Source organism: Mustela nivalis, assembly GCF_964662115.1.
Source record: "Mustela nivalis genome assembly, chromosome: 17".
Taxonomy (NCBI): Eukaryota; Metazoa; Chordata; class Mammalia; order Carnivora; family Mustelidae; genus Mustela; species Mustela nivalis.
The window spans coordinates 24,969,167-24,993,411 of record NC_139036.1 but is presented as its reverse complement, the minus strand read 5'-3'; the positions used below and the strand labels follow the sequence as shown (position 1 = coordinate 24,993,411).

Sequence of the window (24,245 nt, the reverse complement as noted above, 5' to 3'; positions counted from 1 at the left end):
ACATGGAAAGATGCTCAGCATCACTTATCAGCAGGGAAACACAAATCAAAAACACAATGAGATATCATCTCACACCTGCCAGAATGGCTAAAATAAAAAACACAAGAAACAACAAGTGTTGGTGAGGATTTGGAGAAAAAGGAATTCTTATTTGTTTGCTGGGAATGCAAACTGGTGCTGCCACTGTGGAAAACAGCATGGAGGTTCCTCAAAAAATTAAAAATAGTATTACTATATGATCCAGTAATTCCACTACTGGGTATTTACCCAAGGAATATGAAAATATTGATTTGAAAAGATATATGCACCCCTATGTTTATTTTATTTATTTTTTAAAAGATTTTTAAAAATTTTTGTTTATTCATGAGAGACACAAAGGGAGAGAGGCAGAGGCAGAGGGAGGAGCAGGCTCCCCGCTGAGTAGGGAGCCTGATGTGGGACTCGACCCCAGGACCCCGGGATCATGACCAGAGCTGTAGGCAGATGCTTAATCATCTGAGCCACCCAGGTGCCCTGTGTCCCTGTGTTTATTGAAGCATTATTTACAATAGCCAAATTATGGAAGCAGCCCAAAAGTCCACTGACAGATGAATGGATAAGGACACATGTGCGCGCGCGCGCACACACACGCGCGCGCACACACACTAGAATATGATTCAGCTGTAAAAAAGGAATGCAATCTTGCGATTTGCAACAACATAAATGGCTCTAGAGGATATAATGCTAAGTAAAATAAGTGAGAGAAAGACAAAAATACCATATGATTTCACTCTTATGTGGAATTTAAGAAACAAAAGAATAAAGGACAAAGGAAGCAAGCCCAGAACGAGACTCTCAACTACAGATAACAAACTGATGGTTGCCAGAGGGGAGGTGAGTGGGGGAATGAGTAAAACAGGTGAAGGGGAGTACATTTATTGTGATGAGCGCAATAAGTAAGGTATGGAAGCAATGAATCACTATATTCTATATCTGAAACTGATACAACACTGTTAACTATACTGGAATTAAAAAATATATAACAGGAAAAAGCTTCCCTCACTCTTCATCATTCACAGGCCAAACCATAGTTCTCACTGAGTAGTAGTACCCTTGCCTTCCATGTGCTGCATATGCATGTTCGCTTAGTGTTACATTTTAGGGGCATGTATAAGTGTCCTGGTAAGGAAAAGAAAACTGAGGCTTAGAACCATAACTTACTCAAGGTCGTTCAAGTACTAGGAGGAAATGGACCCAGATCCCTGCCTTCCCTGGCAAGCTTGAACCTTGTTTCTGAATTCTCTGCTCTCCCCATCTTTAGGCAAAGTTGCCAGTAGTGGAAGCCCTCACAATTTTTTCTCCTTTCTTTTTTTGTAATGCGAAGGCTGGTTTATGCTGTGATTACTAGAGCATCCACTTCAAAGACCGCGATCTCGCCATCTGGAATAAATATTTAGCTGGCCACAGGCTGGATAAAAAGCCGGGTCACCTCCTCCAACTGAGGCTTCTCTGTTTTAGAGATTGTGGCCGATTTTGATAAGTGACAATTGGGGCCACTTGTGTTTTCTCTTCTCTGTGCTTTAAATTCCCGCCTGTGTATTTTAAATTCACCAATAAAGAGTGAGCCTGAGAGACGCTCAGCCTCTAACCTTGACCCTCGTGAAAACAGAAGCCCGGTCCAGGTGGCCTCTCTCTACTTGTGACTTTACCGTGTGGCCCCAGGTGTGCTGTGTAGTTTCCAAGTCTTATAAGAAATAATCCTTTTTTTAAAAAATTTTTTAAAAAGTTTTCTGGTGGTTGTTGCTGAAGCATATCTTGCAATTGTAATGAGAACCACAAGGGCTGATCTAGTCATGACCTTGGTTTGGAAAGGGGAGACGTCTGCAGGATGCTCACCCAGGCCCAGGTGAGTGCCCCCAGGCATTTCTAGCCCATAGCATTACCACTGATAGGTTGAGACCTCACACAGAAATGCCCTGTAGAGAACCCTGGGGCCTATCCTTGTGTGTCCTTCACAGTCTTCCAGAAGGGCCATGTGCTGCTACCCTGGGTCTTGGCTCTCACTGATCCCCTTTCCAGAAGCCCCCCCCCCCCATTTGTGGACACTTGCCAAATTTCCACCCCTCCTTCATGCCTCATGCAACTCTCACCTCTTCCAGGAAGCCTGACTGCTTATACCGTCAGGGATATCATGACCCTTTCTTTGATTGTTCCTTCCTGAAAGGTGCTGGTTGCCTGAACTCTGCATAAGCCCTCCAAGAGCGGCTGCTGTTCATCCTGTCAGCCAGCACAGGGCAGGTGCTCACAGACGCTTCTTGTCATGGAGGGTTTCCTGTTCACCTCACAGCTGGCTCATTCGCTCACTTGATCTTTATTTCCTGCCCCCCCCCAGCTTTACTGACATTTAATTGACATATAATATTGTGCAGGTTTAAGGCATACAACGTGATGGTCTGATACGTGTATACATGGTGAAGCGATCACTACAGGAGGGTTAGCAAACACCCCCATGCCCTCACATAATTACCATTTCCTTTTTATGGTGAGAACATTTATGATCTACTCTTTCTGCAGCTAATACAGTCGTCCCCATGCTGTACATTCAGTCCCCAGAGCTTATTTTCTTTGTAACGGGAAGTCTGTGCCCGTTGGCTGATGTCTCACCATTTCCCCACCTCCCAGCCCCTGGCAACCATCATGCTCCAAGGTGTTTCTACCTTGTTTCTACAGGATTGGCTTTTCAAAATTCCACATGTAAGTGAGAGGATCCAGTACTTGTCTTTCTCTGTCTGACTTACCTAACTTAGGATAATGTCCTCACATGCCATCCTGTTGCCGCAAAGGTCAAGATCTCGTTCTTTTTTAAGGTCAATGAATATTCCGTGGTGTATGTGTACCACATCTTCCTTATCCACTCGCCCGCAGTAGATGTTTAAGTTGTTTCTGTGTCTTGGCTTACTGTCAATAATGCTGCAGTGGCCACGGGAGTACAAATATCTCTTCAAAATTCTGATTTCATTTCCTTTGGCTTTGTACCCAGAAGTGGGATGGCTAGATCGTAGAGTAGTCTTAATTTTGTGAGGGCCTTCCTCCTGTTTTCCATAGTGGCTGCACCAATTTACATTCCCACAAAGAGTGTACAGAGGTTCCATTTTCTCTGCATCCTCACCAGTGTTTTTTATGTCTGTCTTTCCCCACTGCCCCAGCTTTATTGATGTATATGGACAAAATTATAAGATATTTAAAGTGGTATGATGATGATATGCGTATACATGGTGACCCAATTCCCTCCCTCAAGTTAAGCAACACATTCCCTCACCTCAGATAGGGCATTATGCTAAGTGAAATAAGCAAAACAGAGGAAGACAGATACTCTTTGCTAAAAAATAAAAAAATAAAAAATAAAAAAATTGAGCCCATAGAAATAAAAAGTAAGGTTGTTGGCAGGGACTGAGGAGTGGGGGAAATAGGAAGAGGTTGGTAAAAGGGTCAGACTTTCAGGTATAAGATCACTAAGGCCTGAGGATCTAATGTGTGACACCGTGACTGTGGTTGATAACATTCTGGTGTATAACTGAAATTTATTAACAGAAGAATTTAAATGTTTTCACCCTTCCAACAAAAAAACAAAACCCTGTTCTCACCCTCCCAACAAAAAACCAAAAAACCAAAAAAACCCACTTTGATCTTTGAATAAGCCCGGTCAAGAACCAGTCTTTGGGAAGGTGACCCAGAGCTGAGACTGGTGACCAGATGCTAGGGACAATGACATGAGCACACAGGTTCTGGGACACTTGTTCTGTGCTAGGTTCTATTCTAAACCCTTTGCATGGATTGCAAATTCAATCCTCAGAATAATCCCTTGAGGTAAGCACTTATTAGCCTCATTTTGCAGATGAGAAAACTGAGGCACAGAGAGTTTTTTTTTCTTTTAAGAAATTGGTCAGATGGTAGCTATGCGTGTGGTGAGCAGAGCGTAATGTATAGAGATGTTGAATCACTATGTCATACACTTGACACTAATGTAACATTGTGTGTCGACTATACTAAAAAAAAAAAAAAAAAGAAAAGAAAAGAAAGAAATCTGCCCACAATCACAGGGTGAATGGCAGATCAGGAGCCAGGCGTCTTGGCTGAGTCCAATCCAGACAGCTGTGGAGCTCCCGTTTCTGCGTAGGTTTACTCATTACAGACTAATAATGATAACCGCCACTTATTTGGTACTTAAAATGTGCAATATATTATTCTAAGCACTTTAGATGCCTTGTTTCGCTTTAATCCTCCCCCCCACCAAAATCCCATGAAGCCGGTATTATGACTCACATTTCACAGGCAAGGAAATAGCTGTTCAGGGAAAGTTAACTCCTCAAGGTCACACAGTAAGTAAGATGCCGAATTGGGACCTGAGCCCAGGTCTGTCTGACTCCAAAGTGTGTGCTCGAGACCGTCCCATCCTGCTGCCTCTGCTGTCACAAGATCTCGGAATTAGAAGAGCCGCCTTTAGAATCTCCTACTTGATGTGGAAGTTGTTCTGAGAGTCTCTGACAGAGGATCTTCTCAGCCTAATTTAAATGCTTCCAGGGGTGGGGAGCTTGCTCCCTCCTGGGGCAGCCCACCTGTGGTTGCACAGGGCTGATTGGCAGAGAACTCTTTTTTTCCAACAAGCCCAAGAAGTCAGTCTCCCTCAATCCCCAGAGAGTCCCTTCCCGAGCAGCCTCTATCCCCGGTCCTTCAGGACAGACTGTGTGCTCCTCCAGCTTTGCCCGTGGGAAGACGGAGTCAAATCTCCTGGACCAGAAAGGGCCTGACTGGCCTGAAGTTGTGCAGTGGGGGTGGGGAACCAGGATGTAGCAGGCATCCATGGGCAGAGATGTTCTGGGTCTTTCATCTTAAGTGGTTTCTGATCTGTCTGGCTGAGCCATTGCCTAGAGCCACTCCTGTTTAACAGTCCTGTAGACTCCAGGCTGGGCTATTGCAGGAGTAAATCACCCGGGCCTGACTTAGCCCCCACCCAGTCCCAGCCCCCCAGGACACATAGCCCCTTGGTCTCCATGGCAACAGGGCCATCTGTTTCACACAGCATCCCAGGCCAGGAGAAGTTCATTCTGTCCCAACTCTGCTAAGTTATCTGTTGTGTAGGAAGAAGAGGGAGAAAGGAGCCTCAGGGGAGGAGGGCGGGCTTTGTGGTTCCTTGTGATTGCATTTAGAACAAGGCAGCCTGTTAGAGCTGGAAGAGCCCTTCGAGGGCCACTGGCCCAATACCCTCACTTTATGTACAGAAACTGGCTTGAGAGAGGAAATGAGTAGTTAGGGACAAAGCTGGGGCTAGCGGGTAACCAATAAACATTTGCTAAATGAATGAATCACAGAATCAAAGAGTTGGAGGCAGGCAACAGATTATGCTAAAATTCTCATCCAGTGCATGCAAGTGTCCAGAAATCATACTCTACAACAGATGGTCCAAACTGGGCTTGAATGCTTGATCTGTGCTCTATCACTACCTTAACTGCTTCCATTACTGGACGCTTTGAATAGAGAAAGCTTCTACATACTGAGAGGACGCCTGAGTGCCTGTCAGTTTACCCATGGGTTGTGATTCTGTCCTTGGAGTCCCCAAGATTCCAGCCCTTCGCAGGTGTTGTCTTGTTGGACTAGCTCTGGGCAGGGGTGGGTGGGGGATGGGGAGTGGGGGATGTCTGAGAAGGATTCTTCATCTTCTAGGGGTCTCGGGGGTGAAGTAATTGACCGGAGGTTGAGCGAGAGCTAGGTAAGAGTACCCTGGCCCTTGGGTGGGGGCAGTTGTCTTTTATCTCCTCTGGGTGCTTCCCATTTTCCTCCCATCAGGTGGGCTGGTCCAGCCCTTTTCTTGTCTGTACCATCTGTGAGGTTAGTTTCTGAGCTGCCTTGGCTCCCCTCCTGCCTGCCCTGGCCTCCCAGGGACCTACTGTCTCTGTTAGGCAAGAAAGCAGCCCCCTCCCCCTCCCCAGCCCAACCTCAGGGCCAGGTCTTGTGAATGGGTGGAGATGGTGTCAGATCCCAAGTCCCCAGCCCAGGCCCTCCCACCAGAAGCCCCTGGCCCCAGCTGCCAGCAGCCTCCCTGATCCCAGGTGTGGAGGCTGAGGACATGCCAAAGGGCCAGGGGTCTCTCACCTTCCTGCGGTAGATGCTCTGTTGTGTGATTTGGTGGGAACTATAATCTCCTCCCAACATTTCTATTTCCCTTCTCAGTGTCCCTAGTGTCTTGTATTTCTCACAAGAAGCTCCACGTGGGTAAGGGTTTGAGCGGGTGGGCTTCCGGTCACAGTTCCATAAGGGGGTCGCCTTGGCAGATGGGGACAAAGGATGAGTGTTGGGGGCAGAAGGCAGAGTTAGGGCTGAGAAAGGGGCAGCAGAAGGTGATTTGGGGAGTAGCTCCTCTGTCCTCTCTTCCCACACATCTTAAATTCTGCCCCTCCTTCCCATCTTCCAATTAGGCTAAGAAGCTCAGAAGGGTAACAGAGCGTCCTTCCTGGACCTCAAAATAAGCCGAAAGCCTTCACGTGGATTGTAACTGGATTCCCTCCGCCTTAACTGGGAGCTTGTTTTCCACCACAGGGGGCAGTGGTTTAGCCAATCAGTGCAGGCATGCAAATGAGAGACTCCCGAGTAGCCATTTCCCTGGCCATTCATAGGCCAGACTTACACCCTCAGCTCTATGATTGGTCCATCACAAAACTGAGCTTGGGAGTTCAGGCTGTTCTTTTCTTGAATAACTGGACCAGTGGGCAGGGGAGGGAACACGAGAGTAGATAATTAGAACACACACACACGCGCGCGCGCGCGCACACACACACACACACACACACCTCTCTCTCTCTCTCTTTCAGTTTACTTTGAAATGCGTTATATCACAATTTTATATCCTGTTTGACTTCAAATAATGCAACCGTTAGTTAACTTCTGTTAGATGGTGTGGGGCATTGGGAGAAGGTTGGGAAGGGCAGACAGGGACAAACATGGGATGAATATGGTAGCTGCCACTGCCACCCCTACCCTACCCACATTATATCCTGTCTCCCTTCTGATTGGTGTCAGACCCCTCTCTGTGGCCCCCTCCCTCAGATGTGTTCACGGAGACCGCTCCACCATTTAGCACCAGGGCCTCGGGTGCGCCCTGAGTGGGGCTCTGTGTGTACAGACCAGACATGAAGATGGATTGCTCCCCGCAATAAATATCGACTAATTCATAAATCTGGTTGCCAGATTCAATCAAAGTCGCTGCCTGCATAATCCAGGAGCGTAAGATGCCAGCTAATTCTGTGCAGGGCCTGCTGATTCCCAGCGGAAGATGTTGTATGAACGTCAATGTCTCTCAGCTCCGTGCAACCTGGAGGCTGTGTGCGGGAGCTGGGGAGAGCACATTTTCCCAGCCGAGGGGGCAGGTGGTGAAGACAGAGTGAGCCAGGGGGCAGAAGGTTCCACAGGGCAGGACTACCACCGCTTCTCTCTCACCATCCCCTAGGCTCCTCCTCTCGAGCCTGTCACGACAGCAACGGCTGTCAGCCTGAACCTAGGGAATGCTGAACATCTGGACGAAAAGCACAACCAGCCAGCCCATCACTCAGATATTTCTAAATACCCAGAGCTTTGTACTGAAAACAAAAAACAAAAAAACAAAAAAACACCCCACCTTGACGATGATGATTTTTCACTTTTCATCCAGATGCTGGATGTCAGGTAAATACAGCCTTGGGGGCCCTTAATTGCTCTTTCCTAGAACCCCTCTTGTTGATGTGGGGCCCCACAGCCCTGTGAGGGATTTAATAAGAGGGAGAAGCCAGTTGCTCTTGCTGGCACATTTTTTTTTTCAGGTGCTTTGAGGCGGATTCTTCTTGCACTGGGGTTGGCTGTGTGGCTGGTGCGGCTGGGGTTGTTGGAGGGGGAGATAGAGGAGACCGCCCCATTTGCCCTCCATCACCCCTCCAGCATTTGGACCCAGCCTCTGCTCACCTTCGCCCTCTCTCATTCTCTCGTGAGGCATCCTTTCATTCTCTTGCTTTGTGCAGCCCTTCTGCTCTTATTCTCTTCTGAGCTCAGAGTCAGTAATCCAAACTGCTCTCCCCTCCCCAGCCTATCACGGAGTGACTCCAAGAAACCAGCCCTGCCCTGCCCAACCCTGGACGAAGCTGGGTTTCCTGTGCTCCTGATGGAGGAGACGCAGGGCCAGGAGGGTACAGGAGCTGGGCGTGGCCAGGCCAGGGGCTTGGGTGGGGGTGGGGGGGTTGCAGTAGGTACAGCTGCTAAGGCGGCGGGCTAGGCTGCCGGACCCTCTGGGCTCTCATCCCAGCTCTGCTACCAGCTCTGTGGCCTCAGGAGGTCCCCCGAGCCTCAGTGTTCTCATCTGGAAGACAGGGGTAGTAATAGTGCCTGCCTCACAGGATCGTTGTGGGGTGAAGTCATTGGTGTGTGAATGAGCCGGGGCAGTGACTGGAACAGGACACACAGTCCGGCATTGGTGGGGACTTCTGTCCCGGGCTGGGTCTTTGCCACCCCTATTCTACCAAGAGTGTGGAGCATCCAGAGGGCGCAGGTCCCTGGCTGGTATACACGAGGGTGCAAACGTCCGTCAGAAATAGTCTCCGTCATGCTCCTGTGTGATGTCCATAACGACTGCAGGCAAGGGGCAGAGGGCAGGCCTGGGTCGAATATTCCAACCGTTTGGAGAGTCAGGGAAGGTCTGATGGGGAGAGGGAGGATGGCCTCTGCTGGGTCCCTGGAGGATGAGTCGTTATGATCGGTGTGGGAGGACACTTGGCGGGAGGGCACTAGCGTGAGCAAAGGTACAGAGACAGGAAAGCGCAGGGTCTGGAGAACAGAGGATGAGAAAGGGAGCTCAGCTGGAAAGGGAAGGTGGTGCTGAATTGTGGAGGCCCTAGACTGCTCCGTGAAGGACTGTGCCTGATCCCATAGGCCTCGAGAGCCGTCGAAGGCTGTGCAGCAGGGGGGGAAATCAGAGCCGCATGGTGATATGGTCTCTGCGGCGGAGATGTGGCGGCAGGAGAGAAGGGGGCAAGACTGCCTTGGGGGTGGGGTGCCCTGGCCCTGAGCGAGGGGCTGTGGAATGGAGTGGACAGCGACCCGACGTAAAGTGAAGGGTGGGTTCCCGAGAGCTGACACATCTGCCAGGAGAAGTAGGGTGTGAGCAGCAGGGTGGGACACACCACGAATTTTGTGGTAGTTACTCAGTTTCCCTCCGGGGAAGGGCACAGCGGCCTCCCTCAGGAGGTAGGTCATGGGATTTGGGACAGAACCCTCCTAAATCCAGAGAACATTAGAGCTGGAGACACCCAGAGAGACCATGTGGTGCAGCCCTTGGATGAGGTCTCCAAAGGGTGGAGGGCAAGGGGTAAGGAGGGGCCCCCCGCTGCTCCCACCCCCGCCTGGCCACTTCAGTCCCATTCAAAGCTAGCCAGGTCCTCAGAGGCGGCCGGCTGGAGCTGCCCGCCAGACACCAGTGAGGCACGCGGGAGGGCAAGGTCAGAGCAGTGCTGGCCCCCCTCCCAAGAACCCGCGCTGCAGCAGGAGGGGGACGGGTGCTTCCAAGTCCACGCGTGTGATCCATGCAGCAAGAACTCCAGCAGCATGAGGTGCCGCCGTGTTCCAGCAACTGTGAGATATTCTCGGCAACTTGTGCTCTCCCGCTCACCCCCTCTGCTTTCCCGTCAGTCTCTGGCTGCCTGTTGACTCTGCATATCTTTTTCTAAATTTTCCCCCTCTCCTTTCCCTCCCTCGCACTCACACCCTCCGTGGCTTCTAGGGACCCTCCTGATGGAACAGCTGCTTGTGCTGCAGTGGGAACAAATGGGCGGTCCTAATGGTCATGATCCTTGGGACCACGCAGCGAAAATGTCCTGCCTGGGTTGGCCTGGCTCCCGCCGCCCTCACTCCCACACTTGCTTGCGGCTGGGTGGGTTTACAGGTGCATGGTTGTGATATCCTCCCGTCGCTTCCGAACATGGACCCAGACTGTGTCCCAGGTGGTGCTGGCTCCCACCTTCAGAAGGCGAAAGACCCGGGGAGGGTGCACATGTGTGCCAGGCAGGATGAGACGCTCCAGGGATAAAGCAAGCCGGACGAAATCCATGCTCTCCCAGACAAACACATCCGTGCATTAGGACAAAATATATTGTACTAGATGGCCAGAGGTATTAAGGAGAAAAGACGAGGAAGGGGGGTTAGGTCATAGTGGGGCTGACTTGCAATTCTAACTGATGTTGCTGGGGGAGGGGGCTCTCTGAGAGGATGATATGTGAGTCAAGACTGGAAGAAGGTGAATCAGCCATGTGATGTCTAGAGGAAGTGCAGGCGGAGGGAACCGCAGTTGCAAAGGCCCAGAGGCAGGACTGAGCATGTGGTGTGTGAGGAATGGGGAGGTGGCCCATGAGACTGGGGAGGGGTGAGCAGTCTGGACTAAAGTAGGACGTAAGGTCATTGAGGTTAGAGGGCCTGGGTCATACAGGTCCCTGGCAGCCAGCACAGGACTGTGGGATTTTCCTCTGGCTGAGCTCTGATCCCTGGGGGAATCCTCCTCAGACCCAAGCCCTGCAGGAGTGCAGCTTCCATGTTCTCTGGCAAGAGCCTCCTCCTCTGCCCCTTCTTCCTCCACCTATCCAGAACTTTCTGGAATGGGGGGGGGTGGTCCTTCCGTGCTCCTGGTGCAGTATGTGCGTTTCCATCTAGTCTCCGTGCCTGTTCTGGGGGCGTCCAGGTGCCTTGGCCTTGGCACGGCTGGGCCATGCACACAGGCAGGGCGAGTCTCTGCGGGGAGAGAAGAAAGGCCAGATCCCAGGCAAGCGTCTGATCTGCGGGTGCCGTGGGCTGGGGTCCACTTTGGCTGGAAGCAAGGTTAGCTGTCTGCCGGCTTGCTCAGACCTAGCACTTGTGACCAACAGTGTTGTTTTTCAGTGGATGAGATGACAACCCCTCCCCCAGCCCTACTCTGACCCTCTCCATCTCTCCACAAGCTTCCCAGCTTGTGGGATTTTCAAAAATAGTATTGGGGGGAGCGTGGGCTCTGAGGCCGGACAGCTTGCAGTTCTAGGTCTCCCACTTGCCTGTGATCTTGAACAAGTGGCTCAGTTTCTCTGTGCCTTAGTTTCTTCATCTGTAGAGTGGGCAGAGTGGAATGGTGCCGCTGTGGGAGGGCTGGATATGACAATCGTGCCTGGCACAGAGCAAGTCCTCACTGGGGGGTTGGGGGAATAGAGGCACCAGAGCCACTATTGCTCAGTGCCCAAGGTCCTGCTTGGTGCGCCAGAGGGCTCTGGAGGTGGCTGTGGTTCTCACGCTGTGGGTTACCCCAGGACTGTCCTCATATTCGTGCTGCTCTCTGTGTAGCTTCTGCCTTCTCTCAGGTGCCACTTGCTGGTCCTATTACCTCCTGCTTTTCTCTTTAAGTGCATGGTTTGTGCATGTTATAAAAAATGGGGGCACCTTGGTTAAAGCCTCTGCCTTCGGCTCAGGTCATGATCCCAGGGTCCTGGGATTGAGCCCCACATCGGGCTCTCTGCTCAGTGAGAAGCCTGCTTCCTCCTCTCTCTCTGCCTGCCTCTCTGCCTACTTGTGATCTCTGTCCGTCAAATAAATAAATAAAATCTTAAAAAAAAAAATGACCCTCTGCAGGAGAGGGAGGAGAGAGAAAGCCACACAAGGGACCTCAGGAAATGTGGGTTCTCACCCTTCCTGTGCTGTGTGGCCTTGGACGGGTCACCTCTCCTCCCTGGGTCCTGAGCAATCATTTCTGTGAAAGCTCCAGCTTGGCCCAGAGGATCAGGGGGTCCCTCTGGCTGGGAAAAAAATCTATTCTGAGGATCAAAAAATGAATCAAACCCAGGTTCTAGTGCCAAAGTTGAAAGCCTCTCATCCGTGAAAAGAGGGTTTAAATTACCCTGTGTTTAAAAAAGAAGAGAGAGGGGAAAAAAAAATTAATGGGGCTTAGAATGGAAAGTCTTGAGTGCAACCTGCTCTGTGGGCAAAGAGGGTTGGGGGGGAGGGTTATTATCTTTAGCATCTGAGCTTTTGGAATCTGTTATCTCTGATTTAAAAAGTGTTGCAGGTGTGGGGAGGGGGTGGGGGAGTTCCAGATTAGGTGTTAGACGGGAAACAGGTAGGCCTCAGAGTGGGAAACAGGGGAAGATGCAGGTGGGGGACAGCTGGAGGAATCGGGCCAAATATGGCTGGTCTGAGGGTTGGGGGTGGCTCGGAGGCTGGACTGGTGAGAAATTTTCTCAGTCTAGAGAAGGAGTAAGTTTTGCTGAGGAAAAGCCTTGCAAATGGCTTTTGCCAGTGAGGCAGCCTCCGCTCAGAATTTGCATCTGCTTCTTCTTGTAGAATTTGCTTGAACATCAGTGCCAGCCACTGGGGTCAAAATGAGGACTGGCACAAAAGATGTTGTGCCCAGTGCAATTTGGGGCCAGGCAGGACCGAACCAGGCTATGTCGGGAAGAGCCGGAGCAGGCCAGGAGTGAGTCTTTGTCCGTGGCCATGGTGTCAGAGGTGGGGGTGTATGGGGCCATCTCAAGTGATTGGGGGACCAGGGTTGTCAACTAACTGGAGGACTGGAGGAATCAGGTCACTGGGTGCGGACCACGAAGGACAAAGATTTGTCGGCAGGGTGTTCCAGGCCAAGGGATGGCATGACGCAAGGCCTGGAGGCGGGCAAGTGTAGGTCTGTTGGAGGAACAGGAGGTGGCCCGATGTCAGCTATAGTTTCTAGGCCCATTGCTCATTCTAGAGACCCAGGACCCTCTGACAGTCCAGTCTTATGTCTAGGGAACTCTGGCTCTTATTGGCACAGCTGATTGGATTACGGTATGCTGAGCCAAGCAGAGAGCCCTGCTCCTGGGAATTGGGAATTTGGACTCAGAGCTAGTCAGATGGATGGTGGGGAGGTGAGCAGGCAGGAAGCCCATCATGGCGGCAGAGATTGGGGGCAGACCAGGTAAAGCCGCCTGCCAGCCTAGGGCTATGGGGCCCTGAGTAAGCAGAAAAAGCCGGCGTGTAATGAAGAGCAGGAGAGGATAGTAGAGAGAGGACGGAGGCTGATATGACCCTGGAGACCCTATCCAAGGTGTCCTGTTCTGCTTCCATGAAACTCCCTTGAGTGAGTTAGTACCAGCGGGTTTATGTTCCTGGCACCAGCAAACCCTGGGGCGGGGGGGGGGGGCGGCTCTGGCTTGCTATAGGATGGCGCATGTGTGCCGGGGAGGGGGCAGGTGTTAGAGAGGAGTCCGAGGCGTGGGGACCAGGTTGGGCAGGGTTTGGAACGGTGTGCTTCCAGATCACATGTAACTCTGTGGGTTGTATGCAGACGGAGGGTCGCTGAAGTTTTCGAGTGCCTCGGAAGCCCAGATGTAGTGGAAGGGAAGGGGGCAGATGGAGCCTGAAGTGAAGGCTCTGAGGGTTCCCAGACGGAGGGCCTCAAGGGCAGGAGGCAGCTCAGAGGGTTGCTGGATGCTCCTTGCAAGGGCCCGGGCCCAGGTCCCCAGTGGATGTAGGAGGCACCTTCTGTCAGATTCCCTAGCATGCTCCCTATCCCCAGGACCGGCAGTCTTTGAGGTACCTGTCCCGGAACCCCCACACCCAGGAACCCCAGCCATCCACAGATTCATGCCTGCATGGCCCAGCCCACAAAAACAGGGGCCCTCCAGCTCCCAGCACAGTGGTATTAAAAGAGCCCGGCGTTTGGATCCTGACAGATGTGGGTTCCTATTCTGGCTCATACTTAAGAGCTGTGTGACTTTGAGCAAATCTCTTATCCTCTCTGAGCTGCAGGGACCTCATCTGTAAGTCGTGATCGATAATTCTGCCACCTAGAGTTGTTCTGAAGATTAAATGAAGCACAAATGTAAGAGGCCCAGTGGGTTTCCAGCACGTGGTGTGTACGCCGAATTCCCTTCCCTCCGCCTTCCTCCTTCAGGAGGTAGGGTTGGTCCCGTCTGTCTACACTGCTGTAATCGCTGTGCTGTAGGGTCCAAGAAGGTCTTCCCTCTTCAATGATGAGGGTGCGCCTGGTACTTCCTGAGTGTTTAATATGTGCTTGCTAAATAAAAGAATGCATGTAGAAATGATTCCTAGAGATGCCGTACCTGGAATCTGGAGGTTACTACCTCTTCACCTAACTCTTCCTTCTTTCCACCGTGAGCATCCAGTGTATAGAGTTGGTTCTCTGCTCGGTCTGGGGAGACCAGTCTGCTGTCTGCTATAAGCTGGCAGTCCCCGGGGGCTAGACCCAGCTTCTAGCTCCTTCTTATCTTCCTGTACAGTGGCCTCTCCCACTGGTGTCTGGGTACCCTGTCCCCCCTGCTCCCTGCCCTGTCTCCACCCCAGACTTGGCTGAGGCCTCCTGCCTCCCTGAAGCTGGGTCCCTCTGAGGCTATGAGTGGCTCCAAATTTGAATCCCACCCTATAGCTTGACATTAGTCTTGCTGTCTCTGATATCTTGTCCTTTCCTCTTCTGCCCCTCAACCCTCTCTCAGTGATAACCACTGTTCAGAGCATGACAGGTGTTTTCCTCCAGACCTTTTTCTTTACATAGCTTAAAATCCTTCCCTTAACATAAAATCCAAACTCCATACTGTAGATGACAAAACCTTTTCTGAGCCGGCCTCTGCTTTCCTCTCTGACCTCAGCCTCTGCTCCCTTCCTCCTCTCCCTCCATCATGCACATACCAGGCTTCTACCTGGCTTCTAAACACTAAATAAACTCCTTCCCACCTCAGGGCCTTTGCACAGGCTGTTCTGTCTTCCAGGAACAATCTTGGCCTTATGGTCACATAACCAGCTCCTCATACTTAAGTTTCCATAAAATGCTACCTTCTTGGAGAATTCTTCTCTAACGACACTCCTTATTATTATTATTATTTTTTCACAATGTGTATTATTGTTTAAAATTAGAAACTGCTGATTTACTCCTCTGTGGGTCCATCTCTCCCTCTGGAATGATGTAAGTTCCACGAGGGTGGGGCCTTACTTTTTCTTTTTCTTTTTTTTTTTTTTTTTTTGCTACCCTGTGTTCCCTAATAGCTAGGTGAGAAACAGCACACAATGGTCCGGTGAATATCTGTTAAAAAGGAATGAATCCTTCCGTGTGTGTGTGTGTGTGTGTGTGTGTGTGTGTGTGTGTGTGTGTTTCTGTGTCTGTGTCTGTGTGTCTGTGTGTGTGTAGTTTATTTAACTAAAGTGGGAACACCCTGTAGGGTTTTTTTTGTTTTTTTTTTGTTTTTTTTTTTTAACTTGCATCTTTCAGTCAGCCGTGGGGCAGGGCTGTCTTTTTCCTTCAGAATTCACTGTCAGTTTATCTGCCTGTTACTGTTAGTCTGAGAGCTCCCAAGGCAAGGCTCACCCAGGGAGGAGAGGAGGTCTGCCTGTAGTATCTTCTGGATCTGGCTTTAGTCCTGCCTCAGGCTGGCTCCTTGGCCCCAGGCAAGTTCCCTGGAAGCTTCTTTTGTCTAAGCTGGGATCCCCACGGGTCCCACTTTGCTTTCTGGCCCCTGAGGTTGAGTGTCAGCCTGTGCTCCAGGCCCGGCCCAGCTGGCTCAAGGATACATCACCCGTAAACCAACCTAGGGTTTTAGCTGGATCTGTGGCACCAGGCTCTGGCTGTAAACCCAGAAGGTGGCCCTACCCTTTGCCCCCACAGCCCTGGCCTCCTACCTCTGTCTCCTGGGAAGCAGAAAGGCTGTCCCTGAGGAGGCCAGATAGCCCTGAGCAGCCAGCCTGGCCCGCTCTGCAGCATCTGCCCCTCTGCTGGGAAAGAAAAGAACAAAAACAAACCTTGCTGTCATCATGCAATTAAGTGGAAATCAAATAATCCCAAGAACAGAAAAGCCAATTAATAAAGGAGCAATGAAAACTAACAGAACCATGGGGGCTGCAGGGAAATGTTGCACAAACACAGACCCGGACGGTGGAGCTCGTCTGGAGACGACCGGGCTCTGGGCTGTGGCTGGGGTGGGTGTGCAGTCTGAAGGTGCCCTGCTGCGGGGGATCCCTTTGGGCACAGCACAGCCCAAGGGGACTGCCCAACTCGCTGAGGAGACGTGGTCTCTGTCCTGGAGGTTAAGAATTCGAGTTTATTAAGTGACTGTTATATGTCAGACCCGGTGCAAGGTATTTTTACACAACCTTAATTCCCCAAAGTTATGATGCTCAACTTGACCATCTTGCTTGGCATAAAACTCAATGTGCTCCCTCCTGTGGCTGGCACGTCCTACTCACTGAGGTCCCCATTGCCTCTCCAAAGTCCTCACCTACAGTTTGCTTCCTTCTACCATCTTGGTTTCCCTCATGCTCTTTAAGCACTGCAGGCACACTCGCGCCTCAGGGCCTTTGCACTTACTGTTTCTGCCTGCTGGGAACCTGCTTCCCCTGGACACTCACAGGCCTTGATCCACTCACTTCATTTTGCTCAAGTGTCACCTCACCCTAGAGGCTTTTCTTGACCGTTTTTCCTAAAATAACACCCTACCCTACCCTTCAGTCCTCAACCCCTTTCCCTGCTAACTTTCCTGCATAACAGTTATCCCCACCACCTGACCTTTTGTATGTTGATTCGGTTCTTTCCCCTCTCCTTCCTACTAGAACAGAAGGTCGGAGGGAGGACAAATCCTTGCTTTATCTCCAGCTTAGACCAGCCTAGAGGGGGTATTTTTCGCATAGGTATTGCATGAATGAGACCCGTGAGGCACAGGGAGGTGGATTTACTTGCCTAGCTCCAGCCCAGCATTAAGTGGCAGACCTCACCTGCTAGCCTAGACCTTTTTGCCCTCATTACGCGGTGTTCCAGGCTTCTGTGGCGGCTGGCAGGATGTAGACGGACAGCAGCCTCCCCAAGATGCTCGCATCCTAACCCCTGGAATGATGACCATGTTAGATGAGCAGCAAAGGGCAAGTAAGGCTGCAGATGGAATTGTTCGTTCTTGGCTAAGCTTATGACGAGGCAGCACAGTGCCGCGTTATGCACGTGGGCCTAGAGTACTCACAAGGGCCTTTCGACATGGAAGGGGAGGGCAGAAGAGGCAGGGGGGATGTGATGGCAAAGGCAGGAATGAAATGACACAATGGGAGGGCTCCGCTGGCCCTCCACGCCATAAGCCAGGGATCTTCCGGGGGCTTCTAGTGCCTCCAAGAAGGAACCCAGACCTGTGACATGTTGGTGTCAACCCAGTGAGACCCGTTTCAGACTTCTGACCTTCAGAACTGTAGAATATTAAATCTGTATTGGTTAAGTCACCAAGTATGTGGTCATTCGTTACGGCAGTCACAGGAAACCAATACACATCATGTCTGGAAGCTGCCTGGTCTCAGGGCGGGAGCTTGAGCAGAGGGGGTGGCTGGGCCTGGGGACCGCTCAGCACGCAGGGTGGCGTCTGGGGGAAGGGGCTGGCCTCTGGGCTGGGCTGGAGGGGAGAGCTGGGGGGAGGCAGGCAGGAGGAGGTCTCAAGCCTGTGCCCTTGGCCTGGTGACTGCGGTGGGGGCTGGGGTGGAGAGATTTTTCCAGAGCACTGTGAAGCCATGCCCCGGACCCCCAGTCCCTCGGTCACTGCAGGCACTCCGTCCTGAATCCTCCCTCTCCATGCTTGCCTTTGGCTCACAATGAAGCCCACACATACCCCGGTGGGTACCAAATGCAGTGGACCTCTGCCCCTCTGCCTCTGAGTGAGGGGACAGTGACAGAGGTCCAAATTCCTTACCTGGAATTCAGGGAGCCTACAGTCCCTGAAAACTGAGCTGTTTCTCGAAACTCATTTGGTGACAGATTTGATTTGAATTGACATGGGACTATGAACACCGAGTTTACTTATTTTGCTTGATGTGAAGCGTCACGAGTCTCACTGCAGACACGTTAATGTATCTGATGATGGGGTGCACCCCTGGAGGCTTTATCAAATAAACATTTTATGCACCGAATTACTTTTAAAACATCTGGTTCCCAGGGTTTTTGAAAACCATTTGGACTCATTGCTTCCACGCTATGGGGTTGAAAGGAAGCAGTCTTCTTTGGGCTCTTGGGATGCTGTGGGCACTCAACAGATGCTCAGATGACCCCTGTAAGGAGGCGGTAGGGTTCTCATTCTACACGTCAAAAAACAGAGGCTCAGACAGGTTAAGTAACTTTCTCGGGGGTGTCTAGCTGCTAAGAAACAGAGCGGCACTCAAACACAAAATTCCTGGGCTTAGTCACTCTACAAGTCACTGAATTAGAATGTCCACCATCAGGGGACTCGTTCTTCCAAGAGTCAATCCAGGGTAAATTCTATCCCATGACTTCTGTCCTGTGCATCCTCCACTTTGGTCCTACTGGACCTGGGACTCAGAGGAAGGCTGGCTGGAGTTCTCAGTTCCTCCTTTCTGATCAGGTAGAGGTTGGGAACCCCTAACTTCCACATTCCTGGATGACCTGTCTGCAGAGAGCTCTTGAATGCTCGGTCAACCATGACCCTCCTCCCCACCCTACCCCGGCCATTGACAGTGGTAGGCTCCTGCTTCATCACAGCTGTAGCTGGGAGTGGGTTGGGGGTTGGCGTTCAAGCCCTCTTTGCTATCTGAAGTCTGTGTGACTTCTAGGTTCATAGAGTCGGGGCACTGTGGGGTGCTTGGGGGTCAGAAAGGGCTGGCTGGAGGTGCCTTGGCACCACTGGACCACCTGGGGCCATGCGGGGGCATGTCTTATGAAGCCAGGGTCCCCAGTGAGGCCCTCTGGCGCGATGGCAACATCGTGCGGTAGGAACGGAAGGCCTGCTGGCAGTGGGCGGTTCAAGGAGCCTGAGCAGCCCACGCGTGGATCACCCCTGAAGAGTCAGGGGAGATGGGGTTGTCTTGTACCCAACAACACTCAGAGTGTCCCCATCGGAGCTCAGGAGCCCAGCGGCCAGAGTGCAGTAGAGGCAGGAAGGACTAGGGAATAAACTGGATGCTCCAGTCAGAGTCCACGAGGATCTCGGTTGACTGGAGCAAACACCAGAACTGAACAAGGTGAGGTTTAGCAGGGACAAAGGGGGCATCCCGCTGTGGGTGTCCCAAGAGCCAAGACAGGGCCCAGCAGCAGGAGGGATGGTGACCTGGGGGCTTTAACAGATAGACAGCGGACAGCAGGCAGCAATGAGTCTTTTGGGAGAAGGTATAGCTATCTAGGCAGATGTTCTCCTAGGCTCTGCTGATGCAAGAGCCAAGATAAGGGGCCAGAGGGTTCTTCTGGGGCCAAGTCCAGTTCCTAGTGAAAGATTCAGGAAGGATATTGACAAAGCAGGATGTCCACATCCATGGGTAGCCCTGGTGGGGGTGGGGAGGGTCTGGACCTGGCACTACACGTCGGGGTTTAGAGTTAGGGATGAAAAACTTCCTGGGAGGCACTGGCCTCTGTCCGGTTTTAGACAGCAGTGACCAAGAATGCCTTAGACTAAAGGCTGTAGGGCATGGGAAAGCAGGAGGGACAGGGCCAGAGACAAACAAAGCACATTGTGAACTGTTAGGAATACCAGGCTCAGGCATCTGTGGGGATGAAGATGCCCTCCGTGGGTGGAAGGGCTGGCTCAGGGCAGGGCAATGGCCCTGGTGCCCTCGGGGTGTCCCTCTCAGCTTCCCCCCAGGGCATGGCTGTGCGCGCTGAGCCAGGAAGAGAGGAGCATAGTGGGGAGTGGGGTGAGGAGCCCAGGGAGTGCTCTGTTGGAGACAGACTGGCAGCCTCAGCTGGCTCCCAGGCCCTGGGAGGGAAGGAGGCGGGCAGGGGCCTATCGGAGCGCACTCTCCCTTTTAATTACCCCCTCGGCCTAATTGGTCTCCCAGCCTCCCCTCCCTCTTCGAGGGAAGAGGCCTTTGTTTGCTGCCTGCATGTTTACCAAGCAAATGGTTTTTAAAAGCTTTCGTAGACACAGAGAACCCATTTAGGAGGCTCAGCGGATAAAATTATTTATAGAGATGAATGGTGATCGTTCTTGTGCCTTTAGGAAATCAGGAGCCATATGCCCAGGCAGGCGGGGCCGGGGCGCCTCCGCTCGGCTCCCCGCTGGCCACACTGGCCACACTGGCCCCGCGCCTCCCCTGCGCTGCTGGACTGTCTCCTGGCCCCGGTCCGTTCTGTGTCCTCCGCATCTTGTCTGTTTCCTTTCCACGCCTCTGCTCTCCTGGCTCACCTTTCCCCCTCTTCCCCAGTCCACTAGCCCCTGCTTCCCCTGGCGGGCTTCCTCAGCTCTCTGTTTGCTTTTATTTATTTTTTTTTAAGATTTTTTTATTTATTGGACAGACGGAAATCACAAGTAGGCAGAGAGAGAGGAGGAAGCAGGCTCCCTGCTGAGCAGAGAGCCCGATGTGGGGCTGGATCCCAGGACCCTGGGATCTCCTGACCTGAGCTGAAAAAGTCTCCTGACTCTTCGACCTGAGCCGAAGGCAGACACGTTAACCCACTGAGCCACCCAGGTGCCCCTCTCTGTTGGCTTTTGCCCAGGTGTCTCTACCCCTCTCTGAGTTCTCGGCCTCCCTGCATCTCTGGCTGACCTTTCTCTGCTTCTATCTTTGTAAGCCTGCAGCTCTGTCTCTAACTCTCTGTCTCTCTCTCTGTCCTCCATCTTTGTCTCTCCTCCATCTCTGTCTCTCTCTATATCTCCACTGTCTCTGTCTCTATCTCTCCTCCATCTCTGTCTCTATTGCTCCTCTCTCTCTCTCTGTTCCCCCTCGATCTCTCTGTCCATTTGGTGCTGTCTCTCTGTCATTTCTCCCCCATGTCTTGGTCTCGGCCCCTCTTTCTTTTCCCCTCTATCCCTCTCTCTCCCACTGTACCCCGGGTGCTTTGTCTGGCCCACGACACTGGGCTGCAGGCAGTGGGGGTGAGTCCCTCTCTGAGAGGGTCTCCTAGGCCGTTGTGATGCCCTGTGAGTGGCGGGGGGCGGGGGGAGGTGGCTCTGGAATGAGTTGGGCCTGCCTGCCTTAGCTGAGGCGAGTACCTCCTGGCCACATGTGTCTGGGGCCTTGAGTGGGGGCCCTCTGTTCCCCCCTGCAGAAATAAGGCCCACAGTAGAAAAGCTTGCCCCCCAGGGTCACCCAGCAGATGAGGAGGGGACTAGAGAGAGGCGAGATTGAGAGCCAGATCACTCCCCAAGTCCTCACTTGTCCTTAGGCTCAGACTCACTGGGACGGTGTGTGTGTGGGGGGTAAAGTCCAAGGAGGCATGGGAGGTTCTCAGGGATCAAGGATTCCAGGGGAGCTCTTGGGACCTGGGCAGAACTTTGTGAAATTTCTCTAAGATCTGATCCACCGAGGCCTACAGCAGATAGGCTCCTGTCTACCTGCTAAGCCTACCAAGTGCACCCCAGTCCTTCCCTGTAGTCTGATGGGGTACCTCAGGGTTGGGAAACCCTACTGTGAGTCTGCTAGTCTGCCTTTAGGCAGCTGTGCCTGAGAAAGCATCATCTCTTCCCTGAGCCACTCCTAGCTGGGGACCTTGTGTCTGGAGATAGAGAGGGGTCAAGCCTCCTGCTTTGGGAGGGCCTGGTGCGAGGGGGGAGATGTAGCCTCCATGCGTGTGGCAGCCTTGTGGTATCCCAGAAAACAGTGGTCTTTGGAGAATGGGGACAGGCTGGGCTCCAGTGCTGATTAATGTGTCACTAACCGTGTGCCCTGGACTGGTCACTTGGCCCTTGAAAGCCTGGTTTCTTCCTCTAAAAGATAATCTGGGGATACTACATCTCAGGGTTGATGGCAGTATGACTTGGCGATTAAAGCCCAAACTTGGGGTGGGAAATCACCGAAAAACCCAGGTCCTAAGTCATATTTTCCCCTTCTTCTTAGCTGTGTGATATTAGGCAAGTTACTTAACCTCTCTGAGCCACAGTTTCTTTCTCTATAAAATGGTGATAAAAATAGTCTCTTTCACCCTAGAGTCATCATGAGCACAGTTCAATAAGATCTTGTATGCACAGTCTTGGCTTGGACAAGTTATTTAACCTCTTTGGGCCTCAGTTTCCTACTGTGTACATTGGAGATAATAACAGCACTCACCTTCCATCGCGGTGAGGGGGATAAATGAAATAGCAGGTGGAAAGCCACTGGACCACTGTCAGGGACGGAGTAGGCATCAAGCAGAGGCTCTCCTGTTGTTACCAGCACAATGCCAGGCCCGCAGGAGGAGGTGGTCCCATCCCGGCCCCTCCCCCTACGGTCCTGGCTTCCTCTGTCTTCCGACACCCTTCCTCTGGGAGTTCCCCCTTTATCCCTGTCCTATCTGCTATGACTGGAAAGAGGGGACGCAGGGGGGCTGTGGTCTCCTGGGACGATCTCTGTCCACATTCCTATTCATCCATCCATCCATCTGTGAACTTGCAGCTGGAGCCTCCAAAAAGCTCTTTAATGAACCCCTCTGGGGTCTTTCAGATCACCTGTTTCCCAGGAGGCCTATGTACTGCTCCCAGCGGGCTGGTGCAGCCCCGAGGAGGTGGGGTGGGAATAGGGTAGAGCGTCTTGAGCGGAAGCCCCTTGGTGCAGGACCTCTTGCCCCCCTTGCTCCCAGGAGTACCTGGTGTTCCAAAGCCAGCGTTGGGAGCAGTGTGCTACCTGCATGGCCCTTCGCTACACCGGGGTGGACACAGCAAACTGGGCTCAGGGCTCCTGGGATTTGGGTGGCTGGGCCTCTGTGGTCATCCTTATTGTTCTGCCTGATCTGCTCTTTAGATGGTCCTGCCCGTCTTCCTCCCTGTGAAACTGAGGAGGGGAATTCAAATCTGGGTTAGGGGGGCTCGCAATTCTGGTTTTCTGACTTTGTACTTGAACTTACATTTAGAGACACTTTGTATCTCCTTATCATCTGGACCTCAATTAGCCGGTTTATAGGATGGAATTAACAACTCTGACCCCACTTAGCCTTTTATGGGGGGGTAGATTAATAATTAATAACCACACTGATGCCTGCCAGCATTTATTCCGAGTTCAGTTTGTGCTGGGCACTGTGCTAGGGCTTTCTGGCATGGTCCTATTTACTGCTCGCGACCTTATGGGGCAGGGGCTGTTATGGTCCCCATTCTCCATGTGGCAAAGCAGACAGTGAAGCCCTTGGCCCAAGGTCACACAGCAAGCACCCTGTGGAGGAGCAGGGGCTCCAGCCTTGCTTTGTCTGATGTGCTTCTGGTACACCTACCACTGAACCACACGGGGGATTCTAAAGACTCAGGAACTTTGGTGGGGAAGGGTGCCAATTTCTAATCTGGGGAAGGAGACCCCACTGTAAGGACATCTTCCCAGGGGATGCTGTGGTGTCAAGGCAGGCAGCTGCCCTGGAGTCTGGAGAGTTTTGCCTCCCACAGGAGGATCTTTGGCTAGGCTTGCTTGGGCGGGGTGTGGTGGGAACATAAGGTCTCTCTGGTTCCTTAAGTCCCTACCTGATGCTGAGGGCAGCTGGAACGTGAGTGACAGCAGAGCAGAGGTCTAGGGAAGTTGAGAGAGACCCAAAAGGGGAGCGCTCCTGGTTGGCTCTGCACTCAGAACACTTTGCACATAGCAGGGGCTTAATTACTGTAGCTCGAATGACAGAGGGGTCCAGCATAAAGATCCTGAGCTCACGCCCTGTTTTCCAGATCCCTCTTCTGTGAAGCCCACGTTCTGGGCATGACTGAGAAGAGGGAGGTCCCTTTCTGCTCAGAATGTGGGGCTGGGGCCTCTCCTCAGGACGGAACCTGATGTCTTTCCATGTTTCTGTTAGCAACAACGTTGTGCAACAGCTGTTGGGAGAGATCACTGGAAGTCCCCCACCGCCTTGGCCATGCCATATGAGCAGCACCGGGACCGGTCAGACAAGTGGGGGCGCACGGTGCCCCGAGCCCCCCGCCTTCCCAGTTTCCAGATGAGTAACTGCCAGCCGTCTTGGGAGTATTCAAGGATAATTTATTTTGAAAAAGTACCATCATGACTCTCACACAGAAATAAAGTGAACACGTGTCAAGATTGTATTTAACTCATTAATTAGTGAGGGACCCCGTGAGATGTTACAACCTGTTCAAAGGAGAATTCGAAGTACCTCTCATATATAGTCAAATAAGGTATGCTGGAATGAATTTACAAATAGCTGCAAAAACTGGCAAGTCTAGTCAGTATCCACAGAACAACAATCGGTTGCATGCCTCTGAAAGCAATTTGCATTTCTATGAGCAAGAATTATTTACCTGATGATCACTTGGGATGTGAATGACAGCAGGGCAGGGGGCCAGGGAAGAAGATCAGAAGGGCCCCGTGGTGGTAATGGG

General features: G+C 52.0%; 1 long non-coding RNA gene across 1 annotated transcript in view; it reads left to right on the top strand.

Annotated features, from left to right (window-relative positions):
- The window catches only part of LOC309852131, a 29,726-nt gene extending 5,792 nt beyond the window's left edge, over positions 1–23,934 (top strand). The window contains exons 2-3 of the long non-coding RNA XR_014305085.1: positions 1,766–1,885; positions 23,705–23,934. This is a non-coding gene — a long non-coding RNA (uncharacterized lncRNA). The remainder of the gene's footprint in view (positions 1–1,765; positions 1,886–23,704) is intronic.
- Positions 23,935–24,245: the final 311 nt, after the last annotated feature.